We start from the raw sequence: 24837 nt of genomic DNA on the forward strand, positions 1-24837 counted from the left end.
AGAGGTTCTAAAGTTTTCCGATGATTCAGATTCAGCGCCACAAATCTGCAAAATGGTTCCACATCAATGGTGAATATTAGCTGCAAATTCCAATGCAAATGTACTCAATAATTTAGTTTATTTTCAGGGTGACGTATTGCTGGGAAGGGCTTAACTTATACACAGATCTTCAAAAAAAAAATTCTTGCTGTATTCTAGAGTGATTTAAAAAAAAAAAACAACCTTTGCTGACTCGCTTTTGTACTTCAGCAGTCCAATGATAAATGCAAATCATTAGCTCCACCTAACTTGATACCAAATGTTTAAGAAATTTATTACTACTGTAAGTTTTACCATCTTAAACTTTAAGTGAACCCAAGTGATACTATAGGAATTAGTGCAATACACAGAAATCTGAGTATTTCCTATTGTTTGTGTGGCTCAAAACATTTTGACATATTGCAGCAAGGTAGGATATGTATTATGGATGACAAACAGGGTCAAAACTTCTAAAAACTATTCTGTAATAACTTATACATGGATATGCAATGTAAACGCTCCACATAAACAAATCTTAGAAATGTGTGTATGGTGAAGTTTTCTGTGAGGAGGTAGAATGTTTATTTAATATTTTTTCTTTAGAGTCAGTGCTTTGTAATTGTCAGAAGAGATGTTATGTTTTTTATAGTTGTTCCACAAGGCAAAAATCTTCAAAATCTTGAACTTTGCAGTTTCTTAGTTCTTTTTTTCCTTTAAGAGAGAGAAAACGAAAGAAAATAATAAAATAAATAAATGTCTGTTTAAAGAACTTAACTTTAGCTTAACTTTACACAGTGGGGTTGCACAATATATTAGTATTTTCATGTTATTTTACTAGTTTATTACTAGTCGTTATTTTAAAAAATAAAATAAAATATGTATTATTTCTTATTATATATACTACATAAAAATGATTGATTTTACCCTTAACCTTATTAAAAAGAACTTTGGAAAATGTAAAATCTAACTGCAATGTCAATTAAAATAACATGTTAATCATTAAGAGATGATAGCAAATGAATGTAAATTGTACAATAAAACATTTCAATGAAACATATGCCGTTATTTCACAAGTGGAAAATAAATCTTTACAAGCAAAATATTCCAATTGTATCTCAATTCCATATTAGGAGATCTAAGTTTTATTGAATATTATGGATTTCTTGAGTAAAATATTGTTAGTCCCTTTCAAAACACCGTTGGTGCATCGTTCACAAAAGCAGAAACACTCTCCAATAAATGTCTAAAGGGATGTTTGCAATTCTCCTAACAATGTAGGTTGATATATTTCTCTCTCTCTCTCTCTCGCTCCTGGCTGTTCAGCTCTTTCCACTTTCCTCTCCTTTACGATGAGAAAAGTCAGCGTTTGCACTCGATTGAACAGTCCTTTTATTTATTTTTTTTTTTTGCCTGAAAAGTCATTAAAAAACATTAAGTGTAGGGTAATTAATCAGAGATGTTGGCTAAATGAGTAATTGATTTGCCATTAAAAAATGAGATGGGGGAAAGAATTCCTCCTTCTAGTCAACAAAGTGCTGTGCAACTAATTTAGCGTTTATTTAGCATCTGATAAGCAATATACTGTATAAATATGATATTTTTTAAAAAATTATTTTTTGAATAATTATATACACATAAAATCTTTTTAAATCACAAAACTCATTTGTTGATTATTTTCCCATACCATGTTCCCAAGTGTTTTATTCCTCACACATGGAATGTAGACCACAGTTCTGTTCATGGACACAGTCGAGCATGACCAATTGAATTAGAGATAAAACGCCCAGTGGTTTTACTGATTACAGGTCGGGATTGTGTAACGTGCCATGGCTGTTTAGGTTTACACACAGAGAAAATAAACATGAAATGTCTAGGTGGTGTATTTTAAGGGTAAACCAAATTATAGATCAATTTGAGCAAGAAGCTTGATATTATTCGAATATATATATATATATATATATATATATATATATATATATATATATATATATATATATATATATATATATATATATATAACACCATAAACATAAGGAACTCACTCAAAAGGAATAAAAACCTGAGCTGTAATCCACACTGATATGCAGGCAAAGGTCATAAAATGCAGTCGATCAATTTGAGCAAGAAGCTTGATATTATTCGAATATATATATATATATATATATATATATATATATATATATATATATAGATATATATATATATATATATAACACCATAAACATAAGGAACTCACTCAAAAGGAATAAAAACCTGAGCTGTAATCCACACTGATATGCAGGCAAAGGTCATAAAATGCAGTCGATTTTAATAAATAAGGTCAAAGAAGAATCCAAAAAGCAATAATAAAAGGCCCAGAAAATCTCAGTTAGACTATATATGTATATTTTTTCCCCCTGTGTTTTCTGTTTCTCTGCTTTTGACTTTCTTGCCCTGTTCTAGATTTGGCCTCGCCTCGATCTAGATTAGTTCAGCCCTGCATGTAGATTGCTTGACCCTCCTGCCACCTGATTCTGATTACTGCCTTGGCTTTTTTGTTTGTATGGCCTGGTTTTCTCAGTAAAACCGTGTATTTGCATCTCGGTCAGCTCATTTCTGAGACAAACCTGTTGGAGGAAATGTTGGAGTTAGGGGTTGTGTCAGGTTGTCTTTAAAAAAAAACAACAACTTAAATTTATCATTTAGGTACATTTAAGAAAATAAATCCTACAAGTTAGTTTCCTTAAAAAACAAAGCTATCATGGAGATGCCCTAAACTATATCGCAATCAAAAACAATTCCCCACTTACTCTGCTTCATTATGTTTTTGACTTGAGATATAAAAATACAATGCCAAATAATAGCATGTGCTGGATCAAGTGCTATTTTATACGTAGAATTTGTGTGATAACTACAACAAGGTCTAATAATGCAGCAGTATATTTGTTCACTCTACTACTATTACATTTATTTTGAATGCTTGACATAATCTTTATTACATGTCATCACTATTTGTTTTTATAAACAGTTGTTTACTTTAGATCCTAACACATTTTTGGGCCGAATCTGCATTCTCCTCGGCAATGCCTTTAAATTCGGTGGTATAGACGAAGTGAAAAAGCCTGTCTTGTTTGCTTCTAGTCAAGATAAATCTGGCAACAATGGAGATGTAAGATATTAGCAATGCTAAAATGTAAAAAAGGAAGTCTGAGAACCATGACGCTGTTTGGCTGGAAAGGGTTAATATCAGGAAAATCTGGATTACTTGTCTTGTTCGCTATGGTCCAGTTGAAGATCACCAGACCTCACTTGAACTCGATTAAGTGATGTGCAATTGCCGAATAAGTGTCAGCTTTTGTTCCCCTTGCCACCAGCACTGTCCCTCTGAGGAGTCATTACGACTTGGTAATCAATATTTCCTTGCAAGTTATTTTTGCCATTCAGCCTACAGAATTGAAAACAGCACAAAATTCAAAGCTTCCTTCTCTTATTTGCTGAGGGAGTCCATAGTATTGGAAGATTTGTTATAAATCACTGATGCTGTATTTTATTAAACTAGACAATGGTGGGTTTTTTTTTCCATAAAGGAAAATTGCACAAGATGAACATCTTAAAAGCTGCAAAATGCCTACAAAGTGCATGTGAAACGGTAATGTTTTTGTTTTTAGGGCACCTGGGACTGATAGTTTTCAGTAATTTTTGTCTTAAATTCTGTTGTGAAATGGTGGAACTGATCAACCAGAGATAGATGGCAAAATTCTTGCGACTAAAAAGAAAATGCAAGTTTGGTAATTAATGATAATGTGTCAATAAATAATAAACATCCCTGTCAGAATAAGTAAACAGTGATTACCATTAGTGATGGCCGGTTTGTGAACGAATTGTTCTTTTGAACCGATTCTTTTTAGTGAACTGGATGAACCAGTTCACCAAATCGGACAGCGCTGTTCCATGTTACTAAAGACTCAAAATAAACTAATATCCCGGAGTATATGTAACTCCTGTACACTGAACTGTGACATGTTGTGCTGAGAGAACTGTGAGCTTGAGCTGTTGATACTGCGCATGCGTGAATCACTGAACCGATACAGCGAATCATCAGAACACTGAACTGAGAACCGTTTCTTTCGTACGCGTCCGACATACCGAGAACCGATGAGCTGTTGTTACTGCGCATGCTTGAATCACTGAACCGATACAGCAACAAATGGAAATGGTTATGATTTGATGTCTTATCAACGTATTTGATTGTATTAGTTTTTGAAACAACTGATGGAGGGAAAAAACATTTCAAAATTATGCTTTTTTTGTAAGTTTTTGTAAGTTGATGAAGATCAGTTTATTAACTTTATATCTTTAAGACACGTAAAACACCCACGTTTGCACATCGATGCCTGTACTGGGTGTTTTAGTTGCAAAACTTAAATGTAAGAAACGTATTCAACTAAAGTTATGATTACAAAGAACTTTTCAAATGTGTTAAATTGATTGTATTAATATCGGGATGAAGGAATTTACGTCATGACGTCATTGTGAATTACGTCAAAAAGAACTGGTGAACTGGATTATTGGACTGGTTCATTAAAACGGGAACCGAACTTCCCATCACTAGTGGCCATTAATTACTTGAGATTAATAGGTTTTATTACTAATCGGTTTAATTACAAAAAAGTTTGCTGGTACAGGATAAAATACAGCTTCCCAAGTGATACTTTAGGAATTATTGCAATACACAGAAATCTGACTTGGTTTCCTATTGTTTGTGTGGCTCAAAACATTTTGACATATTGCAGCAAGGTACTGTAGGATACGTATTATGGATGACAAACAGGGTCAAAACTTCTAAAAACTATTCTGTAGTAACTTATACATGGATATGCAATGTAAACGCTCCACATAAACAAATTTTAGAAATGTGTGTATGGTGAAGTTTTCTGTGAGGATGTAGAATGTTTATTTATAATATTTTTTCTTTAGAGTCAGTGCTTTGCAATTGTCAGAAGAGACAGTTGATTGTCAGAAGAGAGAGTCTTTTTATAGTTGTCCCTCAAGGGAAAAATCTTCAGAATCTTGCATTTTGCAGTTTCTTAGTTCTTTTTTCCTTTAAGAGAGAGAAAAACGAAAGAATGCTTAATGTAGGAAACTTGTGCAGCTTACTCACACACACACACACACGACTAGCACATCTGAGGACTGGCACTCAACCCACCACCATGCTTCACTTTTGGCATTTAGAGCAACACTATCTAATCATCTATTGGATCATGAGGCATATACCGTATAGAAGAAATCAACAATTTCTTCCAAATCTGTTGTCTTGTGTTAGGGTCGACCTAGCTAGCAGGTGAGATTTGGCAATGACCCAGTTGGCAGTGTTTAAAAATGAATGTACAGTATATGCTAAATTTTAATAATACACATGCAATTAAGGAAATTTGTCAGAGACTCAGAGAGCTGCAGTAGTTGATATAAAACCGCATCAAATGTATCTCCATGAAAATGACTTAATGAAACATTACTGATTCAATTATTAAAGTAAATGATTAAAGAGTGGTGTACTTTGGGAAAGTGCTTGCGCTTTTTGCTTTACATACTGAGCGCGCGCGCGTGTGTGTGTGTGTGTGTGTGTGTGTGTGTGTGTGTGTGTGTGTTTTAATTTGAAAGGCTGTCCATGCCATAAATCTTCCATGTTTTTTTTTTTTTTTTTGTAAACAGCTACATAAACCATGAGCAATGTGATATCTTTTTTTTTTTTTTTTTGCGGAAGGCAGAGAGAATACATGCAGAAATGGATGGCATATGCAGCAGCAGAATGGCTTTGGCTGTAGGTGCACATTTATATGCATTACATGGCTTTGATATTAATGCCTCGCAATGTTCTACAAATCAGAACGATGCGTCAGTTTGTCTAGTAGTAAAAGTCAATACAACTAGATTTATAGCATAATCTGGAAGATGTTTTACTGTAGTCCAGTCAAGATGGCTGATTACTTCAGGAGATTTTTGCAGCTTACTTTTTCTTGATTTACATTGACTTATTCTTTATGATTTATTTCAATAAACGTTTTTTAAACATTTGTTTTTTTTAACCGATTGTTTTGTATATAAATTGCATTTTTTTGCAGCTTAATTAGTGTTATTACAAATACCAAAGTAATGAAAGAATTTAAAAAAGAAAACCTAAATCCATGTGAAACTTGTGGTCGCTCCGAGATAATAATAGGATTCACAGTGAGTGCTTCTTTTAACGATCTTAGTTCTAGAGTGTCGACCATTGTGTCTTTCTGAGTTTAGATTTGAACAAGATTGTTCCAATAAAGCAAACAAAAACTTGAAGCATCATTAGGAACGATTTGTCCTGGTCAGGGTCACAGTGGATCCAGACAATTTTAATAACAAGCAAGAGAGCAAAATGGAAAATCTCAGCCTGGACATGACGCCAGTTCTTCAGGGTTGTTGCTCAGTTTCTGCTGCCATAGCGACTGCTTGCAGCTGTTTAATCTCACTCTGTAAGCTGCTGGCAACAGTTGTAGCCACATATCGTCCATGATGTTCCAATGTCTCTTCAAATCCGAGACACAGGAACTAAACCTGAAGGGCTTTTCACCACAGCTACTTGTGTTTAAAGGATTTCTCTCAGATGCAGCTGTTTAAGAGCCGGTCGTTGCCGTGTATCCTCTCATGTTTCTTTAAGCTCCATCCAAAGATTGAGGGTTTTTCAATTGAATTCAAGCCAAAATTTTAAAAAGATTTGAGAAATCATTTAAGCCAGACAACACATGTTATTAAACAGAATCATTCTAGAAAGTGAATTTGAGGTAATAAGGATATAACATCCATGAGCTTTGCATCATCCTATGCCATCTTTCTATCGGAGGATTTTAGATATGTACAGTATTAGAAGGAGTCACACTCTAAAGATCTTAAAGTGAAAGTGACGTGACATACGGCTAGGTACGGTGACCCATACTCAGAATTCCTTCTCTGCATTTGACCCATCCAAAGTGCACACACACAGCAGTGAACACACACACACCATGAACACACACCCGGAGCAGTGGGCAGCCATTTATGCTGCGGCACCCGGGGAGCAGTTGGGGGGTTCGGTGCCTTGCTCAAGGGCACCTCAGTCATGGCCGGCCCGAGACTCGAACCCACAACCATTAGGATTACGAGTCAGACTCTCCAACCATTAGACCACGACCACGACTTGCCCACTATTGAATAATAAAAAAAATTGGAGTGTCTTTATTCATTGCTTATTATTCTTGACCCCAAAAGAATCAAAGATTGCTTGGACAGTTATCACCAACATAAATTAAAATCAAGAAGCATCTGCTTGTCGTCGAGGCTCTAAGGAAGCCTGTGAGCTTGAGGCTGTGAACAGTTGGTGGAGAAGAACATGCCACACGAGCAGAATGAGCTACAGAAGGCAGTACCAGAAGTCGTAATATCTTCCTAATTGACAGCTTTCTGTGTTGCTGAGAGATGATAAAATTAACTCACCCGGAGCATTTGTAGATGAAAGTGGGAAATGTGATTTCCGTGGCAACTTCTGCCGAGGAGCCATGGTGCTTTGATGCTCTGTTGCAACCTACTGACTGAAATAGGAATGAAAGTCTTTAAAGGCATGTGTGTGAAACAGGGAAACATCCAAATCAAAGTCCTCTTGATCTTGATTTAACAGAATTCGAAAATAGAGTTTATGTGATAAATATAAAACAGTAAATAGACATTAAGTAAGGAATGAATGCAAAACCGAGAGCCGTTAACAGCAGGTCCAAAAATGTTTTCATTTCTCTTATATTACATTTTAAATAGATAGAAGGAAGCAGCTAGGGGCAGGGTGGCTTAGTGGTTATCATGTTCGCCTCACACCTCCAGGTTCGGGGTTCGATTCCCGCCTCCGCCTTGTGTGTGTGGAGTTTGCATGTTCTCCCCGTGCCTCGGGGGTTTCCTCCGGGTACTCCGGTTTCCTCCCCCGGTCCAAAGACATGCATGGTAGGTTGATTGGCATCTCTGGAAAATTGTCCGTAGTGTGTGAGTGTGTGAGTGAATGAGAGTGTGTGTGTGCCCTGCGATGGGTTGGCACTCCATCCAGGGTGTATCCTGCCTCGATGCCCGATGACGCCTGAGATAGGCACAGGCTCCCCGTGACCTGAGAAGTTCGGATAAGCGGTAGAAAATGAATGAGTGAGAGAAGGAAGCAGCTCGTAATCCAGGACTGTTTGAGAAGCCCACTGAGATGATATATATCCCTTCAGCTTCGCATGAATGGCTTGAGTGAAGTGGACTCAACATCTTCTCTTATCTCTTAACTTGCTACTCTTCTGCAAGATATAATCTGTTTGTATTCCCTATTGTCAAGCTACAAGTATGTTCTTATATCGGAATAAACACACTATATGCAACCCGAAAATTATTGCCTCCCATTTGATTACTGTTTCTCTGACGGTTTCTTCCTTATGTCTTCCCAGGGAGCTTTCATTGCCACTGACACTTCAGGCTTGTTCATTGGGGATCTACATCAAATTGTCTATTTGTAAAAATATTATACAAATAAAATTAAATTGGACCCAGCATGGACTTTTATACTATAGTACCCTGGACAGCTTTTTAATACTTGGGTGTCAACACAATGCCCCCGAACTGTCTAAGGTGAAATGACATTTTGAACTAATAGGTACTCCTGTGTCTTTGTGGTCTTTACCAAAGACCACAAGAGTACTATAGACGCAAGACTGTCATCAGTGTAAAATGACTCCAGTGTGTGAATGGCCCCTTTAAATGACTTGTGGTTAATCCCAGTCAAAACCATACCAAAAATCACTAACCATAATCTTCTGTTCAGGTAAAAATGAACTTTTTTTTATGAGAGAGAAACAAACAGGGATTTTTAATGCTGGTGAAACTACTAAAACCTGGGAGCCACCCAGGGCTGTCAAGTGTCGTGCATTGTGAGTGACAGTCACGCTTTTGGGTCTTTTCTCACGCTCTCCTGCCACACATTGTATTTCTCATGCAGAAAAACTTTGACTATTTATCATATATTTAATAAGCCGCAGCGCCCAAAATGTATCAGTCCGCACCGCTGTCTCTATGGAACCGGGCAGGAATCAAGCGCGTCTCCCCTGGAGTTCTTAGTCAAGCCTGACACTTATCAGCCAATCAAACAAAAGGGGCTACACAATAGCCAATCAGAAAATAGCACTATTGTATCTGGGTAAGATTTAACGCAAAAACACAATGAATAAAACATTCATTAGCAAGGGTATTTTCAACACAAAACAGCTTGTCTCTGGACCGGGACATTGTCCTCAGTCATGACCCTAAAAATGGCTGGGCTTGAGCCGAACTGTTTTAAATGATAAAGGGTGGCTGGAGATGTCTTTTGTCTTCAAAACTTGAAAGCTCTGGAGCCACCATTCTGAGTGAATGGTCAGATCAAATGGCTTGGTCATAGTTGGTGGTACTGTATGACCTGCAAAGCCTGTCCACAATTATCTTCTGCTGACACGAAGAGGGGCCAATAATAACATATATGATTCACAGGAAGTAGGTAAGTTCTGTGAAAGAATAAAGAAGTTTGGGCTTAACAAGAGCTTGATATATCAGTATCCCTTACTCACCTGCAAGTCTACTTTGCATTGCCTACAGTGGAGTGAGGAGTCTATAAAGGTACCTCTGCAAAACCAGGATGAATGCCTCACTGACTGAGTTTTTGTACTTGGGTGGAAAGTAGCACATCCTGGGGAGTGATGACAGCTCTCCAAAGCTGTAACTCCATTCTATTAATGGTGTTGAAGGTGTGGAGGCGAAGTCTTCAGTTGGAAACGTCTGTAACACATGGCTTATAATGTAACAGATGCTGACTCACTGCAATTCGAAGAAGAATAGACAGGAAGCAGCATGAAGCCGAAGAATAGAAAATGGAATATGATGTATGCTGCAGCTCAGGAAATGAAAAACAACAGGTTGAATTGGCCAATATTGATTAACAATTAATCTCAAAGGGTGGTGAATTTTGTGAGAAATGAAGAAACGGAAGGTTGCAATTAATGATCAACGGTTTTTTTTTTTTTTTTTTTTTTTTTGGGGGGGGGGGGGGGGGGGGGAGATCACCAAAGCCCAAACATGCATAATTCTCTCAAGATTATGTACTATATACAAGAGTTGTTTTACCTTTGCATCACCATTAGCATGTTCTGGTCTGGTCTCCAACTCTGATTTGTTACCTGATTGTGTTTACCTGTTCTGTGTTAGTCCATGATTAGTTTGTCTGTGAACAGTGGCAGTTCTAGGATTTTTCTGTAACAGGGGCCATTAAAGGGCCACATGTTACATTCAGGGGACAAGTACAGGGTACATTCAAGCACACAAAATAATTTATTCAGTACAGTGCAAATACATTTCGGCAGTCATTCCTTTTTCAAATGCTCGAGTGCCGCCAATTGTTTGGTGGTGGAATTGCATCTGTGATCGTTGTGAAAAATTATTGTGAAAAGTTGCTCTTCTTGTCGACGATTGATGGAACGGGGCCAATCAGGGGCCAATCAGATTGCCTGTGAATACCCTGGTGTGTCAGTGCATCACCGCAACGCATTAATGTTGTACATTTAGTAGCTTAGTAGTCCAATCCTTATTTTTTTTCTGGTTCATTTAGTATTCTACTCTTGCCTGAACTTCATTATGGATTGTCGTTGTGTCCTTCCACACTTTGCACAATTTTTCTAGCACTAATTTGTAAGAAACTAACAAATTGTTAAGCATCAGGGAATTAATTAGAGTAAGTAAGATTATTCATTCATTCATTTTCTACCGCTTATCCGAACTACCTCGGTTCACTCAAGCCATTCATGCGAAGCTGAAGGGATATATATCATCTCAGTGGGCTTCTCAAACAGTCCTGGATTACGAGCTGCTTCCTTCTCTCACTCATTCATTTTCTACCGCTTATCCGAACTTCTCAGGTCACGGGGAGCCTGTGCCTATCTCAGGCGTCATCGGACATCGAGGCAGGATACACCCTGGACGGAGTGCCAACCCATCGCAGGGCACACACACACTCTCATTCACTCACACACTCACACACTACGGACAATTTTCCAGAAATGCCAATCAACCTACCATGCATGTCCTTGGACCGGGGGAGGAAACCGGAGTACCCAGAGGAAACCCCCGAGGCACGGGGAGAACATGCAAACTCCACACACACAAGGTGGAGGCGGGAATCGAACCCCCAACCCTGGAGGTGTGAGGCAAACGTGCTAACCACTAAGCCACCGTGCCCCCGGTAAGTAAGCCTATAGTGTAACTAAAATAACATGGTGGAGCAACATGTAAAAGTTCAAATCAAGTATCAAATAATATCACTGACGCATTTGGTAAGGAAATTAGTTGTAAGATCAGTATTAGAGGTAGGTTTGAATTTCTTTCTAGGTACAATATCAGTCCTTTCACACCCCTCCGTCGTACTGAGAGAGAATTTGAATATTGATTGTGTACTTGGCAAATAAAGCTTGAAATGTGGATTATGACCCTGATTAGTTTGAACCATTACTTTAATGAAAGGTGACAAGGTCTGGTTTCCAGCACTGAACTCATTAAGGTAGTATGTAAGGTCTTGAGAACAAAACCCCAGTATGAAAAGGATTATTGCACAAATAACACTTGCCAAGCCCTTCCTCTCTTTTTTCATCAGTGAGCGATTTGATCCTGTCTGCTCTGGATTAAGTGTGGCGTCTTTATCCTCATAAACTCACTAGAGAAGAGACTGAGCAGTCAGCGGTAGACGGGTGCTATCGGATTATTTGGTGCTGATCCATACTGATGAATGCGTCCAATCAGTTCTAGCAGTAGTGTGGATACACAGTTCTTGTCTGTTCCATAATTAGATCATTAATAGAAATCTGAGAAAATAGAGAAGAAAAAAAAAGAACTCTACCACTCCAGTTTCACAATGCTTATGCTGGATGCATTGCAGCTCTTCAGGTAAATGGAAATAAGGCAATTTTTCAATGCAATTGAAAATACTCTCCAGAGAAAGGCTTACAGAACAGTTAGGGAAAATATGTTTCTTTTTATTCTTTAATGTGCTCTTATAATGCACTTTTATAAAATCATGTTATTATAAGATTAACAATATCCATCCAAGCATCAAATGGTTGAAATACACGTGAAATGACCTTTATATTTCTCAAGAAACAATGAGGATCTACTGTATGTTTGACACGATGTACTGTAGTGTCTTTGTAAGTGTATTATAACAAATAATACTTCCGAATGTATTCGTAATTCGTATTGATTAGGAAATTGAAAGAATTCGCTTTGGTTGACTTTTGAATCAAATCACCACTATAGTATCTATCTTCACGTCTGGTCCATGTCACTCAGAAGCACTAGTTCATAATCCCTAATTGATCTGAACTGTTAGAAACCAATTTCAATCCATCAACCTCGGTTCTTCTTGTTCTTATCTTGGATTGTAGGGATTCTAATGGAGCATTTTGGGCTCCATCCCCCCTTTCACTCCTCCCTCCATTAGGAAAAAAAAAAGGTCACAAAAGCTAGTCAAGAAAATCCACAGAAGATATATGAACCTGCCGTCCAAACAAACAAGTCTGGGAAATGATGAAAAACCCATAATGACTGTTTATAGGCCTCCAAATATAACTATATAAATAAATTAGAAAGTAAACATGGCATGGTAATGTCACTATGTGCTATTACCAAATGTCAACCATTTCATTAGTGGCACTGTTTTTTTTTTAAATAATACTGATAGTGAGTGTTGTTAATGAAAAGAAAGTTGCTTTGTGACCTGAGTGGACGTTGCGCTTTTGTGCAATTAATGTCAAAATGGAGCATAACAAAGAAGGAGAGCTCATTAGGAGCTCTGCAGGATGGCAAAAGTTAGGAGCCTAAAGATAGTCAGCAAATGGCGTTCTTGTTTTCCTCTTTATTTGTTCGAAGATGGAAAAACAATCCAAAATGGCTAACGTATGAGCTAACGTCTACAGATTCTCAGCAGCAGCTCATGATCGTAGAGTTTAGAGTGAGTTACGAGTTTAATAACTAAAAAAGAAATCGATCTTGACGTGTGCTATATGCTACTCTCTAATACATTTTTACACATAATAATGCACAATAGACAGCTGAGGTCACAACCAGGGTAGGAAGGAGACAGACCCATACACAGGATAGCTTCAAATGAAAGGGGTTTAATAAATAATAAAGACAACACGGTAAAAGACAAGAACTAAAACAATACAAACGACGACACTTAACAACGACTGACAATGACTAACTTAACTAACGTAACTAAACGTAACCAAAGGCTCACTTGAATATAAAAGACAATGAGACACAATTAGGAACGGGTGTCGTTCAAAAAAATAAACACATTTCTCATATATGGACATTATATACTCCATAATCATACTCACCTCTTCCAAAATTTGCAATCTACAGTGCATCAATGATTCTGAACATCACAGACACTCTGTTTACTTTAGATTTACATGACAGAGTATTTTGCAAACCTATTGTATACCTGTAGTTGATGTTGGACTACTCTACCAATGAGCGTCTCTTAGCACTTGTTGCAATTGTTGCATTTTTTTAAACACTAGTTATAATAATAACTATATGAAGCTAAATGGGGCAACGAAGATACTACCCCATTGCACTGCTGGTGTCAGATGGGCCAGACCCCCCATCATATACCGTACACAGCAAATGATGGGGGGTCTGGCCCATCTGACACCAGCAGTGCAATGGTAGTTTTCCTGAAATAAGAAACTCCTCAAGTATTCTATAGCCTTTTGGAAGCAATCCAGCAATGCGGTCAATAGGAGACTCTCAAACACTAGAGTTGCAATCTGGCGTTTATATTTTTGCTGTCTCAAGAAGCTAAAAAAAAACCCCAGATGTAATACAAGTGAAGTTACAGGTTCTAAAACTTAAACATATTCCAAGGACACAGATTTACAACAAAATAAAATCCCATCGCATTTGAACACCTACAGATGATTCTGGAGTGGTATCGCTTTCCACCACTTTCATCAAAACACCAAAACAGGGAACATCTTTCTAGTTATGCGTCTGTCATTTGCCCTTTAGTGTATTACTCGGTCGTTGCTAGAACTGTTGTGACCTTTAATGTTTGAGTGACGGCTCTTTGCCTACACCAACTCTGTTATTGCTTTCTGTCCCGATTCAGTCAATACTCACAAGTCTATATTTACCTGGGTTTAAGTAATGGAAAGCTGAGCCTCTGTTTACATCCTGCCACATTAACTGCCCAACCTTCTGGTGACAGTGTTCTGATTGATTCCCCCCAGAAAGAAAGACACTAGAAAGCATTTGCTATCAATCTTATTCATGCCTTTTCTTGGAGGTTGCATGAAGGTTATATGAAATAGCACAACTGACATTGGTTTTAATTGAGACACTGACTAAGGTGAATGATAAACTTGAGCTGGTTTATATACTTGTGGGACAAGGAGGACCGTGTTCTAGTTAATTACTAGCCCCATTTTTTTGCACTTCAAAGTGTGGCTTGATGTGGTTCCAGTATGCCCCTGCAATATGTCTAAGGTTCTGAAATTGATTTTCCAGTGCTGTCGATAATTATTTAAACTGGGCATTGAACCACTTATGGTTCAAAAAAGAAGGCAGAAGAAAGAAAAATGATCCACTATATGGTGTCTTTAGCAAACTTGGAACCAAAGAGGAAATGATAAAAGAGATTTAATTTAAATTACAATTTAACTATAGCTTCTTGCTTCTCTTTGGATTCTTATAGATTTGGCGTAGTGCCAGGTTGAGAGCCTGGTTTTAGAAATATACCGTAGCAGACGAAATGCTCTTTTGGCTCTTTCTGACTTTTCCAATGGCTCTCAAACCTTAGAGCAAAGTTTGTCTCTGCTAATCAGCCCTTAGGTCTAATGAGATTAAGTCACCCTTTTGCAGCAGTCAGGAGTCAAGAATTAATATGTCTTCTCCTGTTCCCGTGTGATTCATTGATATGCTGCTCCACGGCGCAGTTGCCCAAGCCGTTAATGACATAATGAATAATGGATGGCACAGCTCAGTATTACATTCGGCTTGATTGCAACCAGATGCAGTTTTAGCATGTGGCGGGTTGATTTGATGATATATGACAGTAACATCTTTGTTCTGAAAATAAAAGCATTTCAAAAGAAGCACAAGATCACACGTTGATAACCTATACTTTAGAGATCCTTTTTGGTGTTTAGCTTTTTTATAAAACCACCTAGAGTTGGAGACTAAAGTGGACCTGGAGAAAAGGAGGAAAGTAGCATTGACTGCTCAGATTTACAGTAGGATTGCTTTAGATAATGTGGCCTTTACCTCTCTCGAGTGGTCCTTTTGAAGGAAATCGAGCGTTTCCATTCATCAAGGTCAAGAAGCATTTCTTCTGTACAATAATCCTTCTAGTACTGCTTGATGGATCGGAGACATTAAGGCTCAAGGTTTTCCAAATGCAATATTACTAATGTGGTAACACGTTCGTAACAAGGACATTAGGCGATCGAATGAAAAATCCAGAGATGATCGTTTCAATGGTTTGAGAATGAGTCCCAGATGACTAGCATACAATATAGATCTTTTACCTTCTCTGGAGGAAGGGAAGTAGAAGACATGGAAAATAACAAAATAAACTAACTGTCAGATACTCAAACACAAAGAAGCCAGCGATGTCTTTCACTTTCATTGGCAAATATATCAATCTGTCTGAAATCCAGAGGTACTCATGTGGATTGGAGATCGGTGCATCCAGACAACCTAATGGTCTTCCAGTACTGACCAAACCAGACTTAAGATGAGAACTTGTGATTGAAGGGAAAATAGACAGATACGTTCTGTGATATTCTGTCAAGTGTGCAAGATGAACACCAGCAGCATCCTTGCAGACATACAGTACCTGGAGGACCAAAATGGATGTGGAGGACCACGAAAGAAAGAAGTAGACCAAATAAGTAGAAAATAGGCAGCCTTGAGGCCACTATCATTCAGAAAATAGATAAGGACCAAAATTTCTTTAAACTTCTGTTATTCTCTTTAAGATGTTTGTTGCTCCTCCCAAAACCTTCACATTTGCTTGGATTTAAAGGACTAACAATATACTGAGGTCGATTGAATCATTTCAAGTGCCCCACCAGTCAAATAGGATAAAACAAGAACTTAATAGTACACAAATAAACACTATCAAAACCCTGGATTGGACTTGTATGGACTGCATACTCTATATGTTGTTTAGAAGAGATAAATTCTTAAACTGCTGTATAACATGCATATGCGACACACTGTGCCAATCCAATACTTGTATAAAAATTCATTCATTTTCTACCACTTAACCGAATACACCCTGGAGGATACACACTGGACGGAGTGCCAACCCATCGCAGGGCACACAAACACACACTCTCATTCACTCACACACACACACAACGTACAATTTTCCAGAGATGCCAATCAACCTACCATGCATGTCTTTGGACCGGGGGAAGAAACCAGAGTACCCGGAGGAAACCCCCGAGGCACGGGGAGAACATGCAAACTCCACACACACAAGGTGGAGGCGGGAATCAAACCCCCAACCCTGGAGATGTGAGGCGAACGTGCTAACCACTAAGGCACCATGCCCCCTTATAGTACTTATATATACATATTTAGTACTGCAGGATAATTTGACATTAACTTCCAAGACATGCAAGACTGCTTAATTTGAATGCATAGACGCCTGGCATGATTAAAAATTCATGAGGTAAAATAAATGTCAGTTTAGATGAAAAAAATCAAGAAACATTATTTGTAAAAATCACAATGCTAACGAGTTTGCTTCTAACTTGCTTCTCATGGTTTGTTTTCAACAAGGGTTTGTGATCAAGGATGTTTTCATCTGTACTTTATTGACAGTATTCCTCAAATTCTGACATTTTCATAATTTTACATTTTACAATGGTTAAAGAGTCTGAGAATAAGTACAGGAGTCACAAGTACACTTTGGGCAGATGCTCTTGCTACATTTCCCTGCGTTGGTACATATTCAACACAAAATGTTTCCAAATTCTCTTAAATGCTAAGTACACCTTAGGTTTGCAGATGATGCTGATAGATTAAAAAAATGGTCTCTGGATAAATGTTCAGTTTGGAAAGAATTTCCAAGCTTCTGCATGGAAAAATCAAGTCCTTGTATTTGCATCATAACAATTTGGTTCCTTTTATTTTCAATGGGTGTCAGTTCCAGAAGAAAAAGTCTATGCTTAAAAGGTTTTCTTTTTTGATGTCTCAGGGCAATTTCATATTGATTCTTACTTGTGTTTCATTATTGCTAGCATAAACACATTACTGCTGTACAGTGACCTTGGGATGTTGATTTTTTAAAAATATACAGTACATATGTACACACACTGTATATGCTAGAAGGACCTACAGCTTATAATATATAGACTAGAGTGAACTCGCAGGCTAGTTAAACACCAATTGTGAGTCTACTGTACACCCTAGCCATAAACCTTCCATCCAAGATTCCACATTAAGCCATATGTTTTACATACCCATCTCCAAAGCAGCTTATCAATTTGACATAAACGTAATAAGATTAACAAAAATGCTGATGTTCTTCAAGGCCAGCCTGATTGAGTGTATTTACACTGTGAAGCTGCATTGAAATGATACTTTGTCTTGTTAACATCACAGAGGACAGTAAAGTCTTGTAATGTTCCCTCAAGTGCAATTTAATAGCTCTAATCAGACCATGCATTTCCCCCATGGCTTTTAATGACCTTGAAAAACTCATCCGTTCTGCTCTTAGTGGGTAAATGCTTCCTGTATATTAGTCATGACACGTCTCTTGGTTTGAATGTAGAACAGTGACTACACCGAACTCCATTGCCTGCTGAGAGTGGCATTTTAAATTTGGAAATTCAAATTGGAATTTTAGGGAAAATGATGTGTAAATAAATTTGAGAAAGATAATAAAGACTCAATGTGAAAGGAAATATGGAAAAACAAGGCAAGACTGAGAAATCCCTGAGCAGATATACAGTATTTCTGGTAGTACCAATAAGATCACATCAATTCTTTGTTACTAGACAGGGATCAGACAAAGTTGTCCAATCTTGTTGCACAGATTGAACATAACTATTACACTACCACTTTTCTTTCTAAAATCTTCTAATCCAGTCTTTCTTGATCTTTCACAGAACAACTTCCCAGATCCTAACCAGCTTCAACCTGGCAGATTCCACAGAGACTGCAGTTTTGGGGTCAATAAGAAGCTACATGCTGCTAGACCAGCCAAACACTTGGAATTTATGGTCAGAGGATGAGAATGGTTTGCTTTCTGAAGACTTTCCACTGGTGTCCCACAAGGCTCAGTACTTGGTCCTCTTATGTTTTTCCTTGATGCTCAATCTCTCGGTGAGAGAGCAACAAATTATGGCCAAAATCCTCAACAATAGTACAACTTATAGAAAATCATTTGAACCATTAAACTCATTGATCAACTATCCTTATTTTCACTGCCAATATTAAACATTTCCCCAAAGCTATTAAACCTACTAATTTAAGACAATTCAAATGAATTTGCAGCACCAGATAAACTAAAAAAAAAAGAAAAAATGTAATATTATTGAAAGTTTCTTATCTCTTTACCACCTGCTTTGTTTTGTTAACTCAATTATAAGCTGAGTTCACTGGAAATAACAAGAAGAAACTAAGAATTAGAATTATTAAACTCAAACAATGCTCAAAGCAACTCGTTTCCAAAACATATTAACTGGAAAGCTATTACAATAAGGTAACATGAGCGAAGGACAGAGCAATCTTTATTTTCTGAGTGCCTGGTATTCTGCTAGCCATTGTTTCTGGGTCACTGGTGGTAGTGTGTCATTTCTGTCCTGTGCGTCCTGGAACACACAAAGGACACAACCAGAGTCAATCTAGACACCCAGGAGAAGGCAATGGAGAAACATGGCTGAGATTGGATTATGATCCAGTTCTCAGCCATCATGTAAGTAAGTGCAACCTTAAATATATTTCATTTAAATTGTTCTGTTTTTTTTGTTTGTTATTTTTCAGGCTAATTAAGAAACCACTTGCTCACTCATCTAGCTAATACTTAGTTAATGATTGAAAAAAAATTGCTTGTAATTGTGGGGATGGTGATGTCTTCTGAATGGACACGTATGCTTATTTAACATTTTTGAAAGGAGTCTCTAGTGTCTTTGAATTTTGTGACAATGAAAGTTTCAAGGATGCTGCTGATTAAAAAAGGAAGCAGGAGAATTACTGGTTACAGCTAGTGTAATGTAAGTCATTCATTCATTCATTTTCTACCACGGGGAGCCTGTGCCTATCTCAGGCGTCATCGGGCATCGAGGCAGGATACACCCTGGACAGAGTGCCAACCCTGGAGGTGTGAGGCGAACATGCTAACCACTAAGCCACCGTGCATCCCATGTTATGTAAGTGATATCAGGAAATAACAGCAATGCAAATAACTTGAATAGACAAAAATGTGCTATTCATTAATGAATTAAAACATTCCTATAACATGATGAAACATGATGAAACAAATCTAAATCGGTTACATTTGTGCAATCCTAGAAGAGCATACAGTGAAGTATTTTATTCTTCGCTTATCAGACGCACCATGTTGTTGAGATGGAAAAATAATAAAAGCCATGCTAGGGAGTCAAGTCTGTGGGTGGTTTCTATTTCTGTATTATCCACTTTCACATTTATGGCTCATCGGTTTCCTAACCTGACTGGCTCTGGGCAGTGACATCTAATGCATACTTGTGTGTTTAAGTGTTTTAATGTGAGTTTTAAAGCTGTGTTAAGTGCACAGTACTAAACTTGGGAAATAAATATACGCATTATATCTGTGGTTTGTGCCACAGTGTGCGTTCTGTATAAAGAATCATTATGCTAGTATTCCCTTGACATTGAGCTTATCGCATCTACACGTGGTCCTACAAGCGTATTTATTTCATAAGACATTCACAAAACCGTAATACCTGTGCATATCAAATTTAGTTGTGTTGTACGCTTCCGATATCGTTAGCCCTCTCTGCTTTATCTCCAATCGGCCCTTATGAACATAGGAAACCTGGAGCCAGCGTTGGTGGAAAGGATGTCTGACTCTCTACCTCTCGCTCATCTCCTTCCTCACAATCACTGTAACACGATTCTCATCAGCAATTTTTTTTTACCCTTTGAAAAAATTTATCGAATAAATAAATAAATAAATAAATTCGAGTGCTTAGTAAAATTCACGGGGTAGCATCCAGATTGATCCAGAAATGGCCCGGCTGTGATAAAACTGGAGAGGAAACCTTATCATGACCATTAAGAACTCACCACTCGCTGAGTTCACTTACAGCCGGAAAGCCCTGGGAATCAATGGTGCTGGTGGTGAGATGGAGCTTAATTACTGGATAATCCCAGTAACAATATGTGGATTGAGTTTCATGTCTGAAAGCTCTGGCAAAAAAAACAAAAAAAAAAACAACACACATCATAACGTCTGCCAAATTGCATTTAGAAAAAAAAAAAACCCCAACACATCAAGTTACACAAGACCATTTATGTTTGCCTCTATTTGACTGGCACTAGTAGGAATAATGTGTCCTATTCATCAGTCTGGTGCACAATTTGAAAACAAAACAAAACAAAATGCTTAAAATTATGCAGTAGAGGCATGGAGTGCTTGGCATTGTTCTCAGTAGCATCACAAATAAACATAAACTAAAATTCCTGGACATTGCACAATAATAAATGGCAACTATAAACATCTTGACACATTTCTATGATATAACAAAAAAAGAAAAATAAATGCTTTAAAATGTCCTCTATCCATCCATCCATCCATCCATCCATCCATCCATCCATCCATCCATCCATCCAAATTCTGACACGGTGGACAGGCAACAAGAACACCCTGAGGCTCAAAGGCACTCTGGATGGAGAACAAGGACACCCTGAGGCTCAATGAGACCCTGAACAGGCAACAAGGACACCCTGCCTGAGGCACAAGGAGACACAGGAGAGGCAACAAGGACACCCTGAGGCACAAGGACACTCTGGAAAAGGAAGAAGGACACCCTGAGGCCCAAGGAAAATCTGGGTGGGGTACAAGGACACCCTGAAGCACAAGGACACCCTGGACAGGGAACAAGGTTACTCTGAGGCACAAGGACACCCTGAGGCACAAGGACACCCTGGATGGGGAACAAGGACACCCTGAGACACAAGAACACCCTGAGGCGCAAAGCACTCTGGATGGGGAACAAGGACACCCTGAGGAACAAGGACACCCTGGACAGGAAAGAAGAATACCCTGAGGAACAAGGATACACTGGTCAGAGAACAAGGACATACAGAATACCTACAGTACAGGTAACTCCAGAGGCACAATGAGAACATGCAAACTCGGAAGCTAACCTTCAATCCTGTAGGTGTGATGCAATCTTGCTAGCCTCTAAGCCACCCTTTGTCCTGTAATTAGAGAATAATCTATAGGGTGATAACATTAACTCTACTTTGTCTTTTTTTTACTTTGTCCTCACACTACCCTGTCTTTGATTATTTTTCTGTAACATCATGCAACATTGTGTTTTATCCATTACTTTGTGTGTGCAGGCATGGCAGCTATATTTTTTATATTTTTTCTTACCAGAGGCTCTATAAATTTGGACGAAATTAGAGCCCTTTATCATCCAAAATAGGACTCGGATTTAATAAAACAAGATCACTAAGCTCGTAACTCGAACTAACCATTCATCAATCAAAAAAAATAGGCTGAGTTGTTGTGTAGAACAATTTTCCTGGTCAAAGGAGCAGTCAAGCCAGCTGATCCTGTGTTAAACCATGGCAATGCTAATTAGCAAATCTAACCGTGTTATATAAGTAGATGTGGGAGATCGGAGTTGGTTGAGGGAGCCAATAAAACATGTGTAGTGAAAACTGCAGGGTTGTGAGATGTGCACTGAAGACTAAAAAAAAAGCCATGGCATTGATCATGACTGATCATTGATTAAGAGACAATCAGTTCTTCTTTTCTCTCAGTTTATTAAGCTGTGTGTTTAAGGTACTGTAGAGTGTAGTCACATGTGAAATTTAGAAACAATACAATTACGGGATGTGATCAAACAGGAAAATAACGAACAATGATGTTGTGTGATGTGCTAACACTAAAAGTCTCCATCCAAACATATTAAATACACAGACCTCCACACTGTAAACCTCATCACAACAAAAGCTATGTTTAGAAATCCTTTTATGTGGAAGTCCCTGTGTTAATTTATTACTATGTTAATTTAGTCTGGTTTGCTGTTGAATCAACAGAGCCTGGTCATCCAGACCATTTGAGAATTCAACAGTCTGTGTGACAGAGTAATTACAAAACCGTACTGATCTGTGCTTAAATATTGCAAAACTAACGACTCCTAACGACTAGTGCAGATATCAAACACTTAAAGTACTGCTACAATGTTGGGGGAAGTCGTGGCCTAATGGTTAGAGAGTTTGACTCCTAACCCTAAGGTTGTGGGTTCAAGTCACGGGCTTGCTATACTACGACTAAGGTGCCTTTGAGCAAGGCACCGAAACACCCCCCCCCCCCCACTCCCCCAACTGCTGCCTGGGTGCCGAAGCATAAATGGCTGCCCACTGCTCCAGGTGTGTGTTCACAGTGTGTGTGTGTGTGTGTGTGTGTGTGTGTGTTCACTGCTGTGTGTGTGTGCAGTTTGTATAGGTTAAATGCAGAGAAAGAATTCTGAGTATGGGTCACCGTACTTAGCCGTATGTCACGTCACGTCACGTCACGTCAAAAAGCATGATAAGTCAACAAAAAAAAGAACTGTACGAAGGTAAATGGATAAAGACGTAACACAAAACAGGTGAACACAGTCAGCAAATATAAGTATAGTAGCAAAATCAACAACAGGTCAGGAAAAATCTATTTTTACAATAAAAAGTCAGTAGCAAGTATTATTCATTCATTCATTTTCTACCGCTTATCCGAACTACCTCGGGTCATGGGGAGCCTGTGCCTATTTCAGGTGTCATCGGGCATTGAGGCAGGATACACCCTGGACGGAGTGCCAACCCATCGCAGGGCACACAAGTATTAATAATAATAATAATAATAATAATAACAATAATAATAATAACGATAACAATATTATTATTGTTATCGTTATTATTGTTGTTATTATTATTATTATTATTATTATATTTCCTCCGTTTTCTGCTTGTTTATTAAAAAAATAAAATAAAATCTGAGCAACTATACTATAACTATACCACATAAAAGACATGAACACCTTATAACCATGACACATATACACAGACCAAAGATACCTTGCTATAACCTGTTACTTCTCTTCGTTTTTAATTCCGTACAATCAATAATTGTTTAACAACTATTTAAGACAAAATAAATAAATAAAATAAAGACTCGGTCAATATACACCTGATTTGCACAATGACCGCACAAATAATATGCTTTGAAATCCCGGTGATGACCAACTTGTCAACCCCGATAATTAAAACACAGCAGAACAGGCTTTACTTCAATTAAGAGGCACAGGCACCGAGTCACAGTCATTAAAAACTCCTTTTAATCTCAATCTCTCACAATTAAACATCCCTCAGTGGGTGAGATGAATCAATTTAAAGTAATTAGAAAATGTGAATTCTGTTTGATTTTGTTTAAGACTGTCCATTTCGTTTAAGCCTTTCTCTCTCTCTCTCTCTCTCTCTCTCTCTCTCTCTCTCTCTCTCTCTCTCTCTCTCTCTCTCTCTCTGGCTCTCTCTTTCGCATGCCGTCTTGCTGAGTGATGTTTTTAATCGCACGCCACCCTTTTCTGCTTTCCAATTACAGATCCTGATGCTGTCATTAATAATGCACGGATATTATAATTAAAAAGCGTCTGCTATTGTACAGTGTAAACACAATTGATCTTCCAGAAATTAGGCTTTAAACTTCACAGATGGAATACAAAAATCAGTCCGATGCAGGATGCCTCCCAATATAGATTAATAAAATAAGATTTCATGCTAATAACACTAGGATCTTTTTCTTATATTGAAAACCTTTGCATTTGCGTGGTTCAAATGAGATAGCTTGGCTAAAGGCATGTTGAAGTCAATCGCTCATAATGATTCCTTATGCTCATTATGGATATTATAGCCAGTACACATAACTCGTTCATGGTTGAATACCAAAACTATGTCTGAGAAAATATGTAACAAGACTCACTGGAGGACAGGAAGCGTTGTAGAGCATTTGGAATATTTTTACTCAAACACTGCTGTGCTGTTATTGTTTTGACCTTTATCATGAAGGCGTTGGAAGGCATTAACATTCACATTAAAAATTCTATGCTGTCCTTTTGAAATCTTATCACTTAGATGTAGATGTTAATACCGAGTCTGAATGGGATCTGGATATCATCCATACATCCATCCATCCGTCCAACAATTTTCAGTCCTGCTTATTGAATAACCAGGAACCAGGAGCCTATCCAAGGGGACTTTCTTCTTAGCCATGTTCATGTGGTCTTCATATATGTAATGTGTCTATCTGTGTTTTGCCCTGTTTCTGTCTGCTGTCTTGCCCTGCTGTTAATTGTTTGCTCCGCCCACTCGTTTGTTGCCATGGACACTCATTGAACTCATTCATTCCCTCTCGTTTGTTGTCATAGTTACTCATTGTCTCTGCTTTGTGATTGGTTCCTGTCTGATATACAGTATATACACTGTTTGTTCACTTCCCTGGTGCTAGTCGTTGTCTAATGCTTA

At 38.0% G+C, this 24837-nt stretch overlaps 1 long non-coding RNA gene across 1 annotated transcript; it reads right to left on the reverse strand.

Annotated features, from left to right (window-relative positions):
- Positions 1 to 4774: 4774 nt before the first annotated feature.
- On the reverse strand, positions 4775 to 24600 carry LOC113644127. The gene is made up of 3 exons (XR_003440940.2): positions 24464 to 24600; positions 7504 to 7598; positions 4775 to 5098 (listed from the first exon to the last, which is right to left on the reverse strand). It is a non-coding gene; the product is annotated as an uncharacterized LOC113644127 (long non-coding RNA).
- Between the last annotated feature and the right edge of the window lie 237 nt (positions 24601 to 24837).

Source organism: Tachysurus fulvidraco, chromosome 1 (assembly GCF_022655615.1).
Source record: "Tachysurus fulvidraco isolate hzauxx_2018 chromosome 1, HZAU_PFXX_2.0, whole genome shotgun sequence".
NCBI classification, from domain to species: domain Eukaryota; kingdom Metazoa; phylum Chordata; class Actinopteri; order Siluriformes; family Bagridae; genus Tachysurus; species Tachysurus fulvidraco.